This window comes from Molossus molossus, unplaced genomic scaffold (assembly GCF_014108415.1).
Source record: "Molossus molossus isolate mMolMol1 unplaced genomic scaffold, mMolMol1.p scaffold_m16_p_11, whole genome shotgun sequence".
Lineage (NCBI taxonomy): Eukaryota > Metazoa > Chordata > Mammalia > Chiroptera > Molossidae > Molossus > Molossus molossus.
The window spans coordinates 83465878-83488135 of NW_023425346.1; the positions used below are offsets into that span (position 1 = coordinate 83465878).

The 22258-nt window shown below is 39.1% G+C and overlaps 1 protein-coding gene across 1 annotated transcript in view; it reads left to right on the forward strand.

Moving 5' to 3' along the window:
* Window positions 1–262: 262 nt before the first annotated feature.
* The window catches only part of MAP2 (microtubule associated protein 2), a 283366-nt gene continuing 261370 nt past the window's right edge, over window positions 263–22258 (forward strand). Inside the window, exon 1 of the mRNA XM_036253788.1 lies at window positions 263–379. The gene's annotated coding sequence lies outside the window, so the exon portion shown is untranslated. The remainder of the gene's footprint in view (window positions 380–22258) is intronic.

Below are 22258 nucleotides of genomic sequence, written 5' to 3' on the forward strand. Positions count from 1 at the left end.
GGCAGGAGGCGTGGCAGCGTGTCGCCCCTCCCGGACACTGCGGCGGTGACAGCGCCCGCCCCGCCACCGCCGCGCGGCCCGCAGAGTCGGGCGGGACTTGAGCGGGCGGGGAGGCGGGGCGGGGCGGGGCGGGCGCGGGGCCGGCGGGGGCGGCGCTCAGACGCGGCCGGACGCTGGGGCTGCGCGGGCTCTCGGCGGCCGCGGCGGCAGCAGCAGCATCATCCTCCTCCTTTCTTTCTTTTCTCCCCTTCCGCTCCTTTCTCCATCTTTTCCTTCTTCTCCTTCTCCCCGTGCCCCGTCTTTCTCCGGAGGGCGCTGGGTGTCAGGACCTGGAGCGGTGGCAGCGGCGACCGCGGGTGCATCCAGTTTCTGCGCCCAGGTAAGCGTCGCCCCCGCCGCTGGTTCCATACAGGGCGCCTCTCCTGCCTGGTTCTCCGGTCCAGGGAGCCGCAGCCAGGAACGGGGCTGGGGCGGGCCAGGGCTTCTCGTGCTGTGCCTCGGCGCTGGCACAGGTTGGCAGAGCTGCCTCCCACCTGGAGGAAGCTGCAGGCCGGCCTGGCCAGGTGTCACCGCGGCGCAGGGGACCGGGCGCAGCTGCTTGGCTCTGGATGTGTAAAAGAGTGCGCGACCTTGTAGGTACCTCCTGGAAACGCCGGAGATTCACTGGGCGACGGTACCTGTGCAGAGAGCTAATATTACCCGAGGTGGAGAAAGGCGAGGCGTGAATTTTAAAAAGATAATGGGAAAAAAGGATTTCCAGGTAGAGGGCTGTTTTGTCCGCTGCGGAGACTGCACGCGGAGGAACGAGGGAATTAGGCAGACCTGTCAATTTGAAATCCTTTTCCCTGTTATTCTTCCAGAACAGCTGGGAAGGAAGACTGATAAATAATTATAATTTTAGGAAAATGAAAAATCGATGCCTCGTTGGGTTGGAGGGCGGGACACGAAAAAATGAGTCTGGATGGGCTTGAACATCCAGTCTTCCCCCTTGAAATCATAGGGCAGAACGCTGCATCCACAGTACATCTATTCTTTTTCTCTTTAAAGAGGCCCTTTTGGGGGCTGCGGTGTGGAGTGCCTTCCTTCCCCAACCTTGTATTTTGTTTAAGGATGGACATTTAAAGAAAGAATGTGTAAGAGGAGTGGGGAGGTGTGTGTTTGGGTGGGGATGGGTGGGCAGTAAAGCGGATAGGGTCAGAAAAAAAAAATCCTTGAAAACTGGAAATTGATGTTATACTGCCTGCCTTGTGCCTTGGGGCTTCGGGATTTTGTCAGAAAATGAAAACCTTCCATTAGCCACAAGCCCGTTTGTAAGGATTACTGAGTACTATCTGCTGTAAGTACTTAGCATAATGCTGAGGACATAGACCCTTTAAAACTGACTCAATGTGGAAGGTTTTTGTTTAAATGCACACACACACACTCATGCACACACCACACACATATACTCATACACATATGTAATACTCTATATACATGGTATTACAAAAGAGAGTGGATATGTAAAGCACAAATCTTTTTAGATTTGTCTTTCAGCGTTTGGGAATAATGGTGCAAATAAAATCCATAGTGCAAAACAAAAGAATATTGTTGGTGGCATATAATTTTGAATGTGAGGCAGAGGGACTGATGAATGTTGGTGAGAAGCTAACTTCAATGCTAAAGGTATTATTTATTTAAAAATGATCACTCTGGGAGAGGCAGTGACGACAGAGTGAAATTGAGGTTTGCAGCCGCAGTGAGGCGATGGAGAACAAAGCCTTTTATGTGAGCCATATTATGCAAAATGTCCCATACTTGAGCCGCAGGTACCGGCTGAGTATAAAGCATAGCTCTGTCGCCCTGTCATTTTACTGTGTGCAATCATAATTTTTTTGGCTGTGAAAGTAGATTCAATAAATAAAAGCTCTTTAGAATGCCCGAGAAGAAGATTATATTATTTAACCTGAATGTAACACAAAACACCCCTTTAACTGAGCAATAGACATCTATGCATTTTGGGAGAAATCTTCATGCATTTGTAAGTCATGGGTCTGTTAATCACCCCTCCCCCTTCATGCACGAAAGTATCCTCCCACCAAGAAAAGATGAAAGGCATTTTCTTTCAATAAAGAATATTCAGTGTGTGTGTATTTTAACACTGAGTTCCTGGTAATTTTATTTCATTATCATAGGTTTATATCTGTATTCATGATTTGCATATTATCAGAGCTATTGTGTCTTTAGGATCAGTGGTACATGCTTTAGCTAATTTATAGAATTTCAGTTTGCTATATATTATTTAATTTTTGAAAGCTTTAAAAAACCCTCATAAGTAGAGTTGTTTAAATTAAATATGGAGATCTAAGCAATTTAAAAATTGAGCATTCTTTAAAAAATAGTATTTTGATTACATTAATTTTTATTTATTTTTCTCTCCTCTCTTACTTTCCCTTTGCTCTTCTTGTCAAATAACCTGCTTCTTTCTGGCTGGCTGTGCTCCTTTAAGCTCCTAGTTATGTCTAGACTACCAAAATCAGAGCTAGTGCTCTCAGGAATTTCAAATTTAGGACTTGTTAATTCTTTGCAGCAACTCTTTCGGGATGACTTGTTTACAGCACCTTTTCAGAGAGGAGAAAGAATGTGCTGAGAGAGCATGACCCAGTGAAACTGGCACAGTCATTACCTCATCACAGTAGCTACTTCAGACTCATTGAGAGAGCAGGCATCCTCAGTGGAAACCAAACACCAGGAGCACACCCATCCCAGGGCAGCAGCTCTTTTCTTCCCATAGCAGCCTCTAGGAATGTTGCTCTCCAGAGGTTAAAGGGATATTTTCTCTTTTGTGTATTTCTTTTCAGGGCTCTTGAACTTGGTCAAAAATATGCAGCCAGAAATGAAACTTGGCACAGAATCTTTTAAGCCTGAGGGAATAATTGTATTCCTTTACCACTTTTGACTTAAATAAATTTGCAAATTTTCTAAACGTCAGAAAAGAGAAAGAAGAAAAATACTTATTGGTGTATTTTTGCATGTTTTTTATGACACACATACTTTGTGTTGAATTTTACTAGTAACTCGATAACAGACTGGATTGCTATGCTTTTGAGAACTATGGTTGCACAGTTGGACTTTAAAATTAAATAGTTAACCCTGGCCAGTTTGGCTCAGCGGTTAGAGTGGAGGCCTGCAGACCCAAGGGCCATGGGTTCGATTTCCGTTCAAAGGCACATACCTGGGTTGCAGGTTTGATCCCCAGGGTTGTGCAGGAGGCTACCCTGGTTGGGGTCATACGGGAGGCAACCAATCAATGTATCTCTCTCACATCTATCTTTCTCTTTCCCTCCCTCCCTTCCACTCTGTCTAAAAATCAATGGAAAAATATCCTTGGGTAAGGGTTAACAAATAAATAAATAAATAAATAAATAAATAAATAAATAAGTAAATAAAATGAAATAAAAAGAAAATTTAATAGTTGTTACGTTTGCTTAGATGTATACATGAAAATATGTAATTATCCATTGATATCCATATGAGACAGACTATATGAAACCAACTTGGGGATTTTAGTATTCAAGTTGATTACTCTGATTAATGAATTCTTTTTTAAAATATGTTTTTTATTATTGATTCTAGAGAGAGAGAAACATTGATGTGAGAGAGAAACATCAATGGGCTGCCTCCTGTTTGCATCCCAACCAGGGACCAAAGAACCCACAACCTGTGTACATGTCGTGACTGGAAATCGAACCGGCCATCCTTCAGTGCGTGGGCTGATGCTCAACCAACTGAGCCACACTAACTAGGGCGTTAATGAATACTTTTCATGCTTAATTTCCTTTTTACAGATTAAGATAAAGGATCTTAAATAACAGTTACTGTAGATGATAACACTACCTCCAGGTCAATACTATACTCCTTAATGCTAAAAGTAGTTGTTTAGGTAAGGCACTAGTAAATGCACGAATTGAAGATGCTAGTAAGCTCTTTGAGTCCTAACTGATTCTTTCAGCTATGTTTATTCTTTTTGCTACATTAATCCTCTCAAACCGTGTGATCTTACAAGTAAAATTAATTTTTCTAAGTGGCTTATTAACAAAAAACAAAATAAAAATAAAAATTGGAATTTACGAATTTAAGGAATTTACTGATAAAGTTGGAGAGATTTGTTTCTTTTATAAGAAGCATTCAGTGAGTTACTGTTGTGTGACAAATGTGACAGTGCCAGAGACCATCCTCAGACATGGAGGCAACGTGTTAGTGCCTCAAGGACAGGCTTTCGTGCATCAGTTACACACATTTTCTAAGGTATCTGTACCTTCTTTATTTCACACATACATTTAAATCAGGGATGGTGAGCTATAACTCTCTGTGAGTGTGTGTTTATATGCACATACATGATGCAAGCACTTGCTAGCTCTCACATGCTCCGGTCAATCAGCTGTAGAACATGGCATTAAATGCTGGACAGCACATGAAAATTCCAATTCAGAGTATTCTGAGAAACACCTTTTGGTATTCTCAAAGAATTATCAGTCCTAGGAATTGATTCCAGGCATCAAAACAGTTAAAGAACTGCAAAGACATAGTAGAAAAAGGGCAAAAATCAAGGGAGAGGGACTGTGGGAAAGTTTGGGTAAGTGGGTGGGGCTAGAGGGAGTCGATGAACTAATGCAAATTCTCAGCTGTTAATAGTTGTGCAGGATGGAGATGAATTTTGTCTAAGTGGTTGGAGAGGGAAGACATTTATTTTATTTTTCTACCACAACATAATATTTTGTCCGTATCCCTCCCATGTTATTACTTTGAATTAATGACTGTAGGTGTTTCCTTGTAAATTTTATTAAGGATGCTTATTTGAAGCAATTCTGCAGTGAATTAAAAAATTTAGAGCAATGTGGACACAATTAAGTTGATTTTTAATGAAAAACACTTTGAATCCAATCTTTGAACTTAATTTTTCCTGTTCAAGAGAGAACTTTTCCTTTGGTAGTGTTGTAACTGATACACTGTAGTGAAATTCTGTGGAAATTTAGACAAAATAAAGAGCTCAGGATTTCCTCATTGACTCAGTTGTTAAGTTTGTGTTGTGGACTTTAGGGGCAAATTTAAATAATTTGTTTTCCATTAAAACACACTATGGGGGCAATTTATATATATATATGTATATGTATATATATATATTTGCTTTTGTTATGTTAATAAGCCTTTAGAAAACATAATGTTACTTATAAGATTACACAGCTTGACTTATTCCTACCCTTCTTTCCTCTCACCCTTTTTCTCTTCCTTCCTTTGCTCCTTCCTTTTCATTGAATTGATAAAAAAATAAAATAAAAATAAAAAAATAAAAAAAGCACTGATCATTAGAAAATGCAGATATAGCCTGCTATTTTTATTTGAAATTTATTTTCTATTATATCTATATTTCTTGTTGAACATGCAGTTTTATGCTGTCTTCTCTTCCTCCTCAGGTCTCCATCCCTCTTTTTGTCCTTTCTTTGATCTTGGCTTTTGTATTCTCTAGCCTGTGTGTGTGTGTGTGTGTGTGTGTGTGTGTGTGTGGTGTATTTTCATTTGATCATGCTTCCTTTCTCCACAGGGCCTCCCTAAATCAGGAGGAAAAGTTATTACCTTGTTTTTTTCCATTACTAGTACCCAAAGTTTAGCTCTTGGATAAGGGTGGCAGAGAGGAACCGTTCCACTTTGATTCTTTTCCAGTTCTGATTATATTCCTGTTCTCTGAGCTAAGGGTAGGGTGAGGTGACTCACCTGTGACTTTCACATGAATATAAAAGAGGGAGGGACTCAGAATTCTAGAGACATTCCAACCAGCCACATGCCAGCTACACTCCTGAAAGTGGTGACTAAACCTGATCCAGGGAGCGCTGACGAGGCTCCTGCTCCAGGGCCATTCCTGTGGTTTGGATCTCTTAGGATAGACGTTTAAACTCTGTGAGGATCTGTGCCCAGACTCAAGGTACTTGGAAAGCAAAGGGGTTACTTTTTTTCTTTTTTTTTTGAACTTGAACCATCCATACTGATGCCTCCAGATTAATTGAGTCTGTGTTTAAACTTGGCTCTATGTACAAGGGAAATCCAACAAAAATAGCTAGGCTGAAACTTTTTTCCTGACTTATAAAACTATGAAATGGTCTCAAAAATAGCTTTCCTTTTGTGTATCCCCCAGCTTTAACATTTTTAACTAAAAGGAACTGAGCTAGAGAAGCTGGGGGCCTCTGTGTCTGCGCCCGCTTCCTCTTCCTACCCTTGTACGTCTTCCTGTTCTCTGCCTCCAATTCTCCATCCGTATATGTGTGTGTGTGTGTGTGTGTGTGTGTGTTTGATTTGTTTGGTTTTTTTTTGTTTGTTTGTTTTTTTTATCCTCACCCGAGGATATTTTTCCATTTTTGTACAGATAGAGTGGGAGGGAGAGAGAGGAAGGAGAGAGAGAGAGAGAGAGAAACATCGACGTGAAGGGACACATCGAGTGGCTGCCACCCGCACGACCAACCAGGGCTGGGGACAAACTGCAACCGAAGTACGTGCCCTTAGCGGGAACCGAACCCGGGTCTCTCCAGACCGCAGGCCGACGCTCTAACCGCTGAGCCAAACTGGCCAGGGCTTGTTTGGTTTTTTGCTTCTTCGATGGAGATAGCAACTTAAATAAGAATTAGGTGTTTCCATGGTTACCGTGTTCCATAGTGCTTTACCTGCCCCGTGCTGCTTGGCATTGTAGAGTCTGACGTTGACAAATATTTGACAGGCATGAAGAGCGTCTTGGAGGGAAGAAATGAAGCAGAAACTGTGCTTAAATATTTAAAGAGAAACGTGTTCCTAGTCAGTGAAAACTGAAACGATACCACTATCTAGGGAATGAAGAAACTCTGATGTCACTCTTCTGTGAGAGGGTGCTAGATATTATGTTCTGATGTCTAAATTGTGTGCTGAAGGTGTTTAATCACCCCTCAGAACTGGAGCACCGTTTAGTCACTGGGTAGGTGTAACAAGTTCTAAAATATTTACTTGCACACGTGTGAAAGAATGGGTGTGCATGTTGTCTTACCCTGAAGTATCTTTATTTTGAGCCATAAATACAGGGGAAAAGCCATCTTAATAGCATACCAGAAGTCTCCGCTTACGAAAACAGATCTTCAAATAAGGTATTCTTTGCTTTTCTTCTTAGATGTGGTTTCTTGAATTAGGTAGTCTAAAAATCTAAGTGATCTAGAAAGAATTAAAATAATACCTTTTAGTAAATGATGTTCTTGGGAAGGATTCACTCTCTGTCTTTCTTCCACTTAAGTATCAGGCTAGTGAGCCTTATGTATTTTTAATATGGTCCATATATTATTTATTAATTTAAAAAATAGGTATTGGATCCCTAATATACAGCAGAATCTTTTTTGAATGTGTAAGATATTGAGACAAGCCATATACATTCTTGCCCTCATGGAGCTTATATTCTAGTAGCAGGAGACAGAAATTAGCATGTAAACCGATAAATGAATGGTTATTTCAGACAGGAAATACGCTGTAAGGAATAGGGCACAAAAGCATACAGTTGAGGGTGTATGGGATGGGGAGACTGCCTTGGGAGACATGTGGAATGAGTAGGGAAGCGTAGGGATAGCCAGGGAAAGAGTTTTCAAGCCAGAGGGAAAAGCAAGAGCAGTGACCTTGAAGCAAGGTCTGTCTGAGAACCAAATGCAAGGCCAGCGGCGCAGGAGTCTAACGAACATGGCAGAGGGTGTGGGACAGGAGGTCAGAGCAGAAGGTAGGTACCAGGCCGCATCAGCCCTCTTGACTATGATAAGGGGTTTCACTTTCATTGCACTTGTAGTGTATTCTAAGTTTTAAATAGTAGAAGGAGAATTTTTTTGAAAAATCTCATAAAAGCTTTTGAAGATTAATTATATCTTCTAAATCCCTGTGGCTCTGTGTGTATCTTATTCAGTAATGTGTTAAATCACAAGAGAGGAATGATTTAGAAAATCAGAAGTCAATGGTGGGTATCAGATTAGACTTTTGTTAACCTGATGTTATGTAATTCTCTAAACATAGATAACCTACAGTGTTCCATTCTCTTTAGATACTGGAGAATTACATGTATAAGTAATTTTAACCCCTTATAGCCTTTTTGTACCCAAAACTAAGGTTTATTGTTGTTGTTTTAAACAAATCTAAGCAGAAAACTACAAATCCATGTTTGAGAAAAGTACTCACGGGAATCATTCCAGTTTCAATATGATTGTGTTCTTTGGCTGTTTCCCTACAACAGCTTTGGTTGTATACAAGGCCAGGTGCCAAGCAACAACCAACATGGTACTGAAATTTATAAATATATTAAGTAGAAGAGTAACACATTTGTATCTTAGAGGCAATGGCCTAAATCTCCTGGGAAATCAGTAAGTGAACTGATCCAATGTCATGATGATCTTGAAAGAATACTGTGCCCCGTAAGTGCTGTGCAGACTCAGTGGTTGGAGCTATATCACCACGTGCAGAAGCTGAAGATGTCATATGGGAAGCAGGACATGGAAGCATCTGCATAAATGGCTGGGTTTGGAAAAGCACCCAGCTAGGACAATAACAAAAGCAAAAGCACTAAGGTGACAATGAGCAAGGCAAACCAGATTGCCTGCAGTGGACAAGTTCTTTGGAGATGAGTGGGGTGGGTGGATGGCCTTGTATTTCTAGAGGTCCTTAAATACTGGCCTTAGTAGGAGTTTGGGTTTTATCTTAAGTCCATTGCAGTCAATGAAGGATTTTGCCTTGAGGAGTGGCATGAGGAGTGTGGAGACAAATTTGAGAGGAACTGATGGCAGGTCTAGAATTTCTATATGGTGTGGCATAGAGACAGCAACCTATTTAGAGTAAGAGACTAAAGGTCATGGGGAGCTGTGGTTGCAGACATTTTCATGAACAATTGAGAATGTGTCAGTACCAAAGAATGGAGGTGGGAGACATTGATAGAGATGGTGGAGTGAGGACTACCAACTCCTGGGCATCTTTAGGAAGACAGACGTGAGAGACCCAAGAGTTAGAAGCCGTGTAGAACTGTAGTCAGTGATTAATATGAGTTCTTTTTGGGGTTATGTCATGTTCATGCAAAATAAGTATTTTTGAAAGGACATTGGCTTTGGAAAACAAAGCTAAGAAATAAGGACAAATTTCAATTCAACCACTTCTCTGATTTCCAGGCCATACATATTGGAAATACACTACATGACTTCACAGATATATTTCACAAATAGTTATTGAAAATCAATGTGTGTGTATATGTAAGTAAATGCAGATATTCTTGCAAAAGATTACAAATACATTTTTGTTAGATATTTATTTGATTTTAAATATTTGCATTCTAAAGATGTTTAATATCTTTGTAACTAATATCATATGGCAGGGGTTGGCAAGCTGTGCTGTAAAGGGCCAGATAGAAATTTTTTTAGGCTTTGTGGGCTGTATACAATCTTTCACAATTACTCATCTCTGCTCTTGTAGCAAGAAAGCAGCCATAAACAATATGTAAACAAATGGGTATAGCAGCGTTCCAATACAAATTATTATTATTATTATTATTTTTTGCAAAACCAGTGACAGGCCCACTTGACCTATGGACTGTAGTTTGCAAACACCTGGCATATATTGTCATGGTTGAACAGGAGTCTAGAAAATGTCTTTGAAATTATAATAACCTTACTTTCAAGAGGTCATAAGTACATGAAGACTATTAAGGAAATAGTTACATATTTCCCTTCATGAAGACCCATTTGGGGAATCTTTAGATTTCTCTCAAGTCAGAGCATATTATAAACTGGAGAGCTTGTCCTGAGCCACTGGCTTGGTCTCATGAAGGAGCTGATTGTTCTTATTTTTTTCTTGGCCTCCCGTAACTGCAGAATAAAATTGTGTCCCACTTTAAGTAACTGGGAAGAACCTATGATGCACATGTCACATACTAACTTTTTCATGCTTTCTCTCTTATGATTTCCCTTTGTTCTGTGTTTAAAATCCTTTTTAGAGCAAGGTAAGGTATAAATAAAGCTACATTTTATATTTTCATTAGAGATCCACTTTTTTTTTTCTTTATTGATATTAGAGTGAGAGAGGAGGAGGGAGAGGGGGAGAGAGATAGAAACATCGATGAAAGGGAACATCAGTTGACTGCCTCCTGCATGCCCCACACTGGGGATTGGGCCCATAACCTGGGCATGTGCCCTGACCGGGAATTGAACTGGCGACCTCTTGGTGCATGGGTCGATGCTCAACCACTGAGCCACACTGGCCGGGCTAGAGATCCACTTTTAATTAATGTCTGTGATCAGGGCAATTCTTACTTTTCCGGAGTAAAGGTGGCAGCATTTTAGCCATGTTCTGTTCAGTTGGGACAGATTGTATGATTTTTGTTACTGTTTCCACAATTGAAATAATTTCCTCAGAAATAAATTGTGAACTTTGTGTGACTATGTTATTAGAGAACTTTTGTTAAGTCTATTACCCTCAACAATAAAACACATGGGGCGGGTTAGTTGCTTCTGAACCTTTCTCAGTGTTTGTTGTCGCAAATGCCCGTTGAACAATTTTTCAACCCTCAGGACCTCAGTGGTCCTGGTAGGAACCTGCCGAACCCCAAATGTTTTCTTTCTTTAGAATGCATGACCATGGAACTACCCTGGAGATTAGAACTCAGATACCTAAGCATTGTTCTCTTTCTCTCCGGAATACTACATGATGGGGTAATGAATTAGGAGTTTTGAGTTATTTTTGTTTTGTTTTACTGCCTCTTCATATGAAATGATACTGTTGCTTCTAATTTTAATAACAGGTGTTGTTAATACATTGAAATTAAATAGACTAATTCTGACTCTTGTTAAGTTGATATGAGATTATTTGTATGACTCATGGAAATGGAATAAAGGACAAGAGCGCTCTTCATGTGACCATTAGCCTGAAAAACATGTTACCGATTCTGTAGGACTTGGTGATGATTCTTAGACATATTCACGGGGAACATCGTGGGTAATGGCAATGTTCTTCTGTAGAAGTTAAGAAAAATAGAGAGAAGAACACCATACAAGAAAAAGATCAGTTAGAAAGCCCCTGGTGGATAGATAATTAGAGATTTATTCCACCTTATCAGTACTAATGTTTTAGATCAGAATTGTTTCACCGTAATCATTTTGTATGGTTAGTGTCCCAGAGAACTGCCAATTATAACAGGGTGCATTTCCGTCGGGCAGGAACATAGACAAAATAGTGGGTGCTAGGCCCTCAGTATATATAGAACCAGGTTTCAGTGGGTATCATTGCCCAGGTGCAGTTACAGGGATCATAATAAGCATGATCATGTACTAATTTTATTTTAGTGTAATATACAGAGTATCACAAATATTAGCAAGAAGATCAGGTTAAATAGTATTAATTTAGTCATAATGAAAAGATGGCATCATATTTTCCTAAAGCAAATTCAATTTGAACTTCCCATGGCAAAAAAAAAAAAGCCCCATTTGGCTGTAGATATCAGCTGTTTAGGAGAGAGTAGGTCTGTAGAAAAGGATGTAAATGGAGTATACATATTTAACCTCGAGAACATCCCCTTTATTATCTTGAACTCTTTCAAGGTTAAACTTTCTTGGCATTTCTGTATATGTGGGGTTATTTTTCATATATAAAGCATATAAAAAACACAAGAGGAACCTCTAGAGGCTTTGCAACAAATGAAATAACCATGACTTTATGTCTTGTGATAAAATATAGTCTATTGTGTGAATAACTCGCAATTTATTCAGTATCCCTTTTCTGGAAAGAAACAACTATAATTTCCTTTCCCCAGTTATTATGCACCTCAGAAGGCCTTAGACCTGCAGAGAGGGTTGTGTATGTAAAACCTACTTCCATCAGTGAACAGAGGAGCCCTGGTTCAGGCCAAGGCATGTCTGGAAAACGTGCCTGCTCAGGACAGTGCTGTTGTCCTAGACAGACTGACCTTTATTCAGAACATTTCTGGACTCATGTCAGAGCCTCAAAATGGAGTGAAAACTAGCCTTATGATGACACACCTCTTCATTCAGAGAGCTATAAATCTCTGGTCAGATTTACTATTACATATCGTCTTCATAAAATCTAGGTGTACATGTATCCACAAGACAGAATGTAGTTAATGCAGAGACAGTATTTCAAATTTGAGATCACTATGATACACAATGCTATAATGTCATCTAATGATAGAACAGAAATGGGCCCTTTATTGGAAAAACCTTTACCAACTCTAATGAGAATTTTATTTTACACTTAAATATAATTAGCTGGGAATTACTCTGTCACTACTTAAGTTAATAAAATTTAAAAGTTAAACCTTTGAAATTGTACATGAACATTCTGATGACTCATCACTGAAGGTCTATAAAAGTTTCTTCTCCATTTTTGAGGTTAGAGAGGATAAAATGGAGAACAGAGAAGGGTATCAGAGTTGTGATCTCTTTGTAGTACTCCAACTTTACTTTGCGTTGTTTTTTCTGGAAGCTCACATTACTCCTCTGTTTTATCATTCGTAAGACTTCACATAGATTACCTAATTCCACAACTACCTGTGATGGCACATTCATTCAAACCTCTACTCCTTTGAACAAGATTCCTAGAGTGTGTGTGATTTACAAAAGGCAACTTGTCTACACAGACTCATGCAGGAAGTACCAAAAAAGAAAAGAAAAATCTAGGACCTCCTTGGCCCTTATTCCATTATCATTAAAATGAGGTTAGTTGCCAAAAGAGTTCTCAGATACTTTGTGTTGGTTTTGTTGTTTGTTTGTTTTAGAGCTAAGAATCTGGAAGTTGAATTAGAGCTATCTTTTGATATGATTAATTTTTTCTTAGGAAGTGAAAGAGTAAGTTAAATGCTCTTACATGCTACAGGTGTAGTTCCATAGAAAAAGGTAATGCTGATAGATGTAAACAGATGTAAATATGTCATCTATGGGTCACATTAGCCATTCTTAAACAGCTTGAAGTTAAGTAACTTTAGCCCTTTGGGACATAAAGCTGAGCAGTTCACAACATTTTAAGTCAATGCTGTCATCCTAGTAGTTGGTACTGGGGTATACAACATGAATAGACATGGTCAGTGCACTGAATGCATTTGAAAGAAGATGTAAATGAGAATCATATCTTAAAGACTCATTTATGTTACTGTTTATTATAGTCTACACAATATCTTTATCATGATAAATTTAAATTTTTTAAAAATTAATTAATTAATTAATTATTTTTATCCTCACCTGAGGACATTTTTGCATTCATCTTCAGATAGAGCGGGAGAGAGAGAGGAAGAGAGAGAGAGAAACATTGATGTGAGAGAGACACATTGAATGGTTGCCACCCACACGACCCCAACCAGGGCTGGGGACAAACTGCAACCGAGGCACGTGCCCTTAGCAGGAACCGAACCCAGGACTCTTCGGTCTGCGGGCCAATGCTCTAACTACCTAGCCAAACCAGCCAGGGCCTAAAACTATTCTCTCTGGACTACAGGCTGATGCTCTAACCACTGAGCAAACCGGCCAGGGCTTAAAACTATTCTATTACATTGCATTTACATTTATCTCTCTATATCATTGTATTTAAGCTGTATACATTTTTATAGAGTAGTTCACATTTTAAATATTTATCTTTGAAAAATTTAATAGTCTTATATTTAAAGTAGAGAATAGGATACCTTTGTCATTATATAAAAGATATATCTGCCCTGGCCAGTTTGGCTCAGCGGTTAGAGCGTCGGCCTGCGGTCCGGAGAGACCCGGGTTCGGTTCCCGCTAAGGGCACGTACCTTGGTTGCAGTTTGTCCCCGGCCCTGGTTGGTCGTGCGGGTGGCAGCCACTCCATGTGTCCCTTCACGTCGATGTTTCTCACTCTCTCTCCCTCCCATTCTATCTGTACAAAAAATGGAAAAATGTCCTCGGGTGAGGATAAAAAAAAAGATATATCTACTGCCGAGAAAATTGTGTGGATGAAGAGAGTGGCCAATAAATATTTTTGAATGAATGAATGGTTTCAGAGAAACTAGTATAGAATTCCCCAAAATTTAATAAGAATTGTTTGGTCTTGTACCAAAAAGCAACTGGTGATTTTCTTTTTTTGAAAGGTAAGATCTGAAAGAATAAAAAACTTCTCTTTTAAAACAAATAACCAAACTCCATTAGTTTAAAATACCCATCTTTGTCTTTGTTTATGACATAGAAAGCTTTATCATGTCACCCTCTTTTTGAGACATTGGAAACATCAGTTGACTCCCTTGGCCTCGGTTTCCTAATCTGCAACATGAGGGAATAAATTTAATTATCTTCAAGACTGCTTCACATTCTGTGGTTAATTGAAACTGCATTGCATTAATTCACATTTGCACAAATCATTTTTTCATGTTAGCTGGCTATTTGGCCAGCAAAGATTTCAGGGATTGGAACACTGGATACGTTTTTTTGTTTGCATGTTTGTTTTTAATTAAGAAAAGCCGAATGTCACAAAGAAATATTGAAATTAGGAGGAACTATTCAGAGGAACAATTTTATCCATTGTGAACACACCTATTTGATCTTCAGCAAATATTTATTAAGAACCAGTTATGAGCCCCCTACTGTGATGAGCTATGTTGGCAGTAAGAAGGAAAAGGCAAGTTGACATCTTTACTCTCCAGTACCTTGTTATGGAATTAAGAAACAGCTGTCTCACATCTTTTGAATAAACAGCCTATAAATGAACATGTAACACATCACTAATTTACCTGTCTAAAAGTACTTGTGGGAGGAAACACATAGGTGAATGCTTTAAAAAAAACCCAAGTCGTACTATGGTTATGTGTTAACCTGAGTGACACAGATAATCAGAGCTTTTGGGAAGATAAGACTGAGATTGGGCCTTAGAAAAAGACGAATGCAAATATACACACTTGGAAGATATTTGCCCTTCCTGTAGCTGGTGTGGATTCTAAAAACAAAACAAAACAAAAAAAAACTGCATTATTTTCGTAAAAATATTTTGCAATAGAAAGGCAGTAAATGTTGTATTCGTTAATATATGATACCATGTTTTATTACTTTGTAAGCTGTAAAACAATCTTTCAGACTTATGGATAAAACACTTCTCATCAGTCGTTTCAATTCTGTTAACTGCAGATCTACACACATCTATTTAAATTCTCTGAGAAAATCTTTTACTTCAAATGTAAGATCTTTGGAAAACACAGGGCTTTGGAAAGGAAGGGAAGAAGAAAGAGGTGTGCCCAAAGTATTTATTGTATCATTTCTCAAAGCAGAGGCCAGCTGTTTTGGAACTAGAATGAAAATGTAAATTATCAAAAGGGAACAATGAGAGCCTTTTTTTTTTTTTTCAGACAATGACCAGTGCAATCACATAAGAAAAGTGTTTGGGAAGATTTTCTACTATGCACATGTCACGAATAGTGAACTGAAAGGCTGCGAGGGGAGTGATTTACCAGGAACCCAGTGGACACAACCCCTGGATTGTCTAGTACTCTGGGCAGTTGAATTAATCGAGCAACAGACCTTCAGTTCTGCTGGGACTGAGTCCAAATCACAAGATAACCATGCAAGGAAGTCAGTGCATCAGTAACATAGCAGGACTGTAAACTGAACTACAGTGCTGGCATGAGTTGCATTTCAATTCTTGTGGTTTTATGAATCAACACAGAAGTCTCTGAATACAATGCAGACAGTCAGTGGGAACAAAATAGACACATGGGAATGAAATAGAAAGATTTTGCATGAGCTTGGCTAGCATTGTCTCTAGTTTATCTATCCAGGACAAAAAATCCATGATAGCGTTTAAATTCAAAGATTTTCACAAATAAATTAATTTGTATTATATTTTTGTTTAAATTTAAGTGCTTCAGAAAAAGTCCACAGGGCTGCACATAACTCAGATGGGACTGAACATCATTTGAACTGAACCTTCTAATCCTAATATTTGTCAATCAGACCTCATGGTTCTGTGATGGGAAAGTCAAATGCCAGTGAGGAGATAAAACTAAATATATATAATTTATGATTGTGTTTTGCACAAACTATAAAAGTGAAGGAATAAAAGAATTTTTACCTCCAAAACTTTGGGATATGGGGTCCTTAGACACATTTTCATAAGACATTGATCAATGATTTTGCCTTTTATATGACCATAACGTTTATATGGGCTACTGAACAATTTTTGTAGTGTCCAAACAGCTACAGATAAGACTGCAATTCATGCCTGAAATAATGAGTTTGATTAGCAAATAAGTATTTAGTTATCAATTTAAATTTTATCATCCTCTCTTCACTACCCCCACACCTTTTTGTTTAGATCCATGACTCTTCTGTATACATTGTTACTGGTTGACCTGTTCCATTCCAAAGCTTCAACAACCATCTGTATACTGGCAACTCTGTAATCTGTATCTCCCATTGGGATTCCTTTCTGAGACTCATGTTCATATATCCCACTGTCTGCCAGGTGGCTGCTCTTGGGTTCTGTAGGCATCTGAACCCTGACATGTTTGTAACCCAACTTATTTCAATAGCCATCCTACATTCCTCTTACAGTCCCCTTTTTAGGTAATGGGTCTATTCCAAGTCTGAAACCAAAAGTCATCCTAGACTCTTCATATGTTTCCTAAATATATATTTCTTTAAATTTTTGTTTTTTTCATTTCTACTCTCATTAATTGGTTCTACACCTTTTGTCTGAAATATAGCAACTAATCTTCTGCCTCCAATCTTTTCCCAATGAATGCAGTCTTTATAAGAATTTGAGTGATATTTCTAGACCGTCTATCCAGTTTACCCTTCTGTTCAAAATCCTTCTTCTTTGCTTTTTTAACATAGCCTAGAAAGCCAGGAATATCTGTAAGTACGCTATCTCTTCAATCTTATTTTCAACCACTTACTCTCTATATTTTGGCCTCCATCAGAACTACTAAGCTTCTGTAATTCCCTACCCATTACATGCTCTGTTCCCCCCACTACAATTTTCTGTCCCCATGACTGCTTTTCCTTTTTTAAAACTAGATCAGCTTTCATATTTCTCTCTCTCTCTCTGGACATTTGTGCTTCTTGAAGGAAGGAAGTATCCTATTCATCTTTGCAAGTCCTGTGCCTAGCAGGGTGCCTGACACATAATACATACTCTGTATTATCTGTGGACAGAACAATGCTTTTTGGATCTGTTTAGCTTTTGCTATTAATTATTTTGATTAAATGGATGCATGTCTCCTACATTGAGTTTCCATCTAGGGAGCTAACTTCAGTCAAAATACTTTGAAGTGTCAAGTATTTTTTATCATGCTCCCAATCTCTTCACCATCCACTTCCAAACAGCAGTTGTTTAATTTTTCTATCCAGCCCCGGGTACACCGAAGGCTCTGAGCCTCAGTTTCTTCACCTTAGGGAGTTCCTATCTCAGCAGGTTCTGTGAGAGGTGCCTGTGATAGCGTACGTGACAATGGTGCGCGGTGTCAGGCCCAGCTTTGGAGCTGAGAACTTATGCAGTACGTTTTCAGGAAAAATGAAGACTCATAACACTTCCTGGATTGTTTTATCGCTGCTATTAGAAAATAAAGGAAACTGGGACCTCTGAGTTTATGTCTGTCTTGAGGATTAAAATATGGAATTTATATGTCTATTGCATTCAGTATTTCTTGTCTTTCCTCAAGGATTAATTATTTTGCTCAGTGTCACTGAATAAGAAAAGTAATATTTTATGCCTAAATAATACATAGTGGATGTTTTGCAATACTAATTAGTAGTTTGTAATTAAAAGTCTTAGATTACATCTAGTGGGGTTGTCAGGTCAAATATAAACATACATTCCAATGAAACCCAGCCAGTCAGTATTGCATACGGAGAAGCCAGCCGAGCTGTTGGTCTAAAATTAGAACTTGAACTGGGTTGATACTTTGAATCAGCATTATAAGGTTTTGATTGCAGATTAATAAAATTAATTTTTTAGAGGGAAAATAAAAAAGCATAATTCAAATTATTTTGCAGTAACTTCTATGGGGGCATGTAATTTATTTAACCTAGAATTTAACTATAATGACTTTTATTCTAACTGAAGCATCGTTGAGACTTAGTTTGCTATTCAAATATCCTTTGAAGAAATGTAAAAACAGTTTCTGCATTAAATTAATTTTGATTGGGAGTTTTAAAAATCGTGCACATTTAATTCTAACACAACTTATAAAATAGCACACTTTCAAAAAAATGTTTGGTTATTACATTTTAAAAAGCATACATCAAGGTATTGTGATGATGGGTGGATTACTCCGAAGCATTGCTCTGAAGAACTATGTGGTGTGAAAGCCTTTGGAATTAGAAAATAAAATTTAGGATCATTAAGAGTTGAGTTTGTAATCTTTGAGAATATTCAGATTGTGATACCTACTCCATTGTATCTAGTTAGCTACACTTAAAAGTGGCTCCCATATTGAAGGAATATTAAAAGTCACTAATAAAGCACAATTTTATTCTAACATATCTAATGGTCCATAGAGACACTCACATTACTGTCTTTAAGCTCGCAAGAGAGAGGTTTATGTTCACACTTTATTTTTTAAAACGGATTGTGCGATGCGCAATATAAATCTCTGCTTAGGCATGGCAATAGTGGCATCCCATGGAATTAAAAACACCACAGTCATTATTCAGAATAGATTGACAGGGTGTGGTTTCAGTGTTTGGGTTTTCTTAAAACCTTAATATGTGGCACAGGTTTTTCAGCACAGAAATGGCAACAGGTTGAAAACATGTAGCCGAAACGTGGGTGGAGCCAAGAGGAAACCGGTGCCCTTGTTTCTTATGGAAAAGGAAAATGACTCAGCGCACAAGACCCTGCTGGGCACATGAGCAGTCCGAACTAAGACAGTAGGATGTCATTTTATGTAACATCTCAACTATGATGACTTACTAAATACCATCAAGAAAATCATGTTTTACTAACAGGACTAAGCTTGGGAATAACAATTAGCACTGGCAAACCATTGCGCCACCCACGTCTTTCAAGAGGATCCCTCCTAACAGCAAGTTGGCACTGAGGTATTAAGTAGCATGTTTCATGATATGTGGGCTTAAACTCAACAAGGAAACAGCAGTGCTTTTCTTCTTGTCTGTAGACCGTAAAGCTTACTGTCAACTTAAGCGAACAAAAGATTACATGTTTTTTGACAGTCATAACCTAAGTACCTGTACCTCCTGCACATTACAAAATGCCATTAAAAGAAAATCAGAATTCCATCGCAGTATTCACCTGCAAGATGCCAAACAACCAAATAATAGAAAATATTTGGATTTGTGGGAAATTGTTTTTATATTGTTCAGTTCAATGCCGTAATACGGTTCTAAGCTTGGCCTGTGTTTAGAAAAAGTAATTATTTAAGAAAAGTGTCAGTGTTCATACAGTTTCTCACTTTTTATCAACCACAGTTCTGTTCATTGACTGACAAATCTCAAGCACAAAAGGGAAGGAAACTGAAGGAGATTGCCGAGTGTGGTCATGACCCGCCGTGCCTGGTTTCTTGAGACTCATGGAGGCCTTTAGTCAGCACTTTGACTGTATCTGTGTCTGAGGGTCTGTCTTGGATTTTTTTCCCCTCCTTTGACTTAGCTTTAATGTTTCATTGTATATTTTATCCATTGTTTTTCCATTGGATGGAAAAACAAAGATCCCAAGAATAGCTTAAACATATTTACCCTCCTTGCCACCACCATCAACCTCAGTTGTTTTTTAAATAGATTAGCTATGTTTTATTATTTTGGAAATGTTGGGTTTTTAATGAATAAAAATGAAACACACTTTACATTCACAATGGAAAGTTTTTGATGTAGACAGTCAGCCTAGAACTACCTAGACATGAATGAGCCAAGGGACACAATTTTATAGTAACAGCAGAAGCATCTAACATCGCATTGTTACAATGGGTGGGACGCAGAGGAGGTTCTGGCTGTCTTATCTCTCCAGCCGACTTTGAATAAACACACCTTGGTTTTCTCGGTTATGGGAACTGTGTTTCTCTCTGTGGAGCCAATACCAGAGGGAGTTGAGCAGTTTATGACGTCACACCAGCCTGCCACTGTAGTTAAGTCAACTCTACAGATTTCGAGGCCTTTGGACCTCTATTGAGATTTAATCCATGCCAAGTTCAGATACAAAGAGCTGTATTCATTTCCCAAGACTTCAAAGGTTTGATAATGGCATTTGGATAGCAGATATTTCCTCAGATCTTACCTATGTGGGTACTCTAGGTATTTTAAGACTACCTAGGTCCTCTAAGGCCAGCGATTCTTGTTGTTGTTGTTGGCAAAGCTCTAGTTTGCCACTATCCACATCTTTCTTTTCCTTTCTGGAACTAACACCTAGGTAAATAACTGGAGAAGGCCATGGGGCACCAGAGTAACTGCCCGGCTTTTGCTGCCAGAACCAAGTTCTGCGTGGACCTGAGACTGTGTCTTTCATTAGTGCCCGGACTAAGCCACCTTTGTTCAGCTCCAAGTGATATTGCGCTCAAGTGACCATGAACTTTCTATTTCATAAAAATTTGTTGTTGTTATTTGGTGGCTTATAAGCGTTCAAGTTTGATTGTAGGTAAGATGTCACTTTCACGGAACTACCAAATACTGGCCACCAATATACCTTGGAGCACTGAAGTGTTAGTAGCCATGCCTCCTTAAACTACCGCTGGTGGATTAGGCTGGTCTCTTTGAAATCAGGATTTCACCTTGTCAGCTTTGGTAGGGCTAAAGTATACCATGGTCCATAATCCCAAGCCACAGAATTCTCCTTTGCTAGCATTTTAGTAAAACTCTCATTTGCACGGAGAAATTTTTGCTAAACATTCACGTAGCTAGGGGAAGAAGCAATACCATGAAGTCTAGAGAGCCTCAGGGTACATCCTCACTTGCTGTTGGAGAGGGTGGCCATGTACTTCTTGACACAATCCTTCGTGATTTTGCTAACCCCAAGGGTCATCGAGCAGATGATGATTTAAGCCAATGTCAGATTATTTAAGCTAATGTCAGGTTCCTGACCCTGTAAGTTTGAGAGACCTGTGCTATCTGTGCTTCCTTATAAGAAACAGAGCGCCAGTGATGTCCTGATAACTCAGAATATAGTGGATGGTATTCCATGCCCAGCTCAGAGATGCAAGCCATCTTCTTGTGTGCCTCCCAAACCAGAATTCTTAATAATGCCTACTTCTGCAGCTTCCCAAGAATTAGTGGAGCAACATTCCTGGACCACTTACTAGGATGCCAGAGTCTTCACTGGTTGTATTAATTTCTTTGTAGCTGCTCTAACAAATTGCCACAAGCTGTATGCCTTAAAACAACAGAAATGTATTCTCTCACAGTTCCGGAGGTCAGCCTGCTGAAACTTCTAGAGGAAATTCTGTTCCTTGCCTCTTTCAGCTTCTGTTCACTGTCGGTGTTCTTTGACCTGTGGCTTCAGTCTCTGCCTCTGTTTCCACACAGCCTTTTCCTCTTTTGTATCATAAATCTCCTCTGTGTGTCTTTTATAAGGATACTTGTCATTAGATTTAGGGCCATTAGGATAATACAGGATGATCTCTTCCTCTCTAGTTCTTTAACTTAATTATAACTTCAGAGATCTTTGTTTTGAAATAAGATAACATTAGTAAGTTCTGGGGGTTGGGGTGGGGACTTATCTTTTGGGAGACCACCACTCAGCCCTGGTCTTTCTGGAAAATGTGGTAGCCACTGCATACTGTTGGTGCTTATGGCAGAGGTTTTTGGACAAGAGGGATATGAGGACACAGTACCTAAGGCCCACTTTCATAATGTCCTTAGTAGAGTCCCACAACTAACTAGGATAAGTTTTGAACCTACTTCCATTGGTCTACTTTGTTTTAGTGTCTGATTTTTCTAGGGATTAGATAGGGAGCTACCCATGTTCAGCACCATGGCCTAGAGAGGCAAGTGAAGACCCAACCTTTAAACTAAATCCTTGAGTCTTATTTACCAGCATATCACCTAGCACATTGGCTGGATAATAGATAGATGGATCAATAGATATCAAGATATCTACATCTCTCTGTATATATCCTAACAGATACAAATCTGTAGGAAGGAATAAATTATTGTTCCAGAACTACAGAAATACTTTTAAGAAGGACTGATTAAGAAAACAGATATTCAGAGAATGCCCTTCCCTATCCTCATTATATAACCAAAGTGAATGTTTTCATCTCAAGTCCCACCTCTTCCATCAAGCCTTCCCACCT